This window comes from Hippocampus comes, unplaced genomic scaffold, assembly GCF_001891065.2.
Source record: "Hippocampus comes isolate QL1 unplaced genomic scaffold, H_comes_QL1_v1.1 scaffold233, whole genome shotgun sequence".
Lineage (NCBI taxonomy): Eukaryota > Metazoa > Chordata > Actinopteri > Syngnathiformes > Syngnathidae > Hippocampus > Hippocampus comes.
In genome coordinates this window covers 92,055-92,590 of record NW_017805157.1, presented here as the reverse complement: position 1 = coordinate 92,590, position 536 = coordinate 92,055, and the positions used below count along the sequence as shown (strand labels likewise).

Below are 536 nucleotides of genomic sequence, written 5' to 3'. Positions count from 1 at the left end.
CAGGGTACGTGTTATTTATACTGAGAAAAAGAAATAAAATCATATGATATACATTTATGAATTAATGTTTTAGTGCAGTAGTTTCTTAATATGAAGTAAATCAACACTCAACAGGTATGACATGGCACGGAACACAAGTTGAGAAATGACTTTGCATAGAAGTCTATCACTGACTGCAGAAAAAGCGGTAATCTCTCAGTGATCATTTTACAGTTTACCGGCAGTGAGTCCCAGGGACTCACTGATCAGAAAAGTATGAGTCCCATTATGCAGTGAGAGAGTCCCAAATTTCGAATTCCGAAATGGTCTACTTATTCAATTGCATATGATAATAACACAAACAACATATACATACAATTATAAACAAATGCTGCAAAAATTTAAATAATTCAGGAGCAGGCCTGAGGATTTCGGAAATTCATGGTAACCGTTTTTCGGTTCCGTCGGATTACCCAATGGGAAACCACAATAACTGATGTTGGGTTCCGTAAACGTTCATCATGGGAACCCATTTTTCTATTTTGACTGATATTGAT

The 536-nt window shown here is 36.0% G+C and overlaps 1 protein-coding gene across 9 annotated transcripts in view; it reads right to left on the bottom strand.

The window, feature by feature from the left end:
• The window catches only part of nek1 (NIMA-related kinase 1), a 73,213-nt gene that overhangs the window by 6,803 nt on the left and 65,874 nt on the right, over window positions 1–536 (bottom strand). The window lies entirely within an intron of this gene.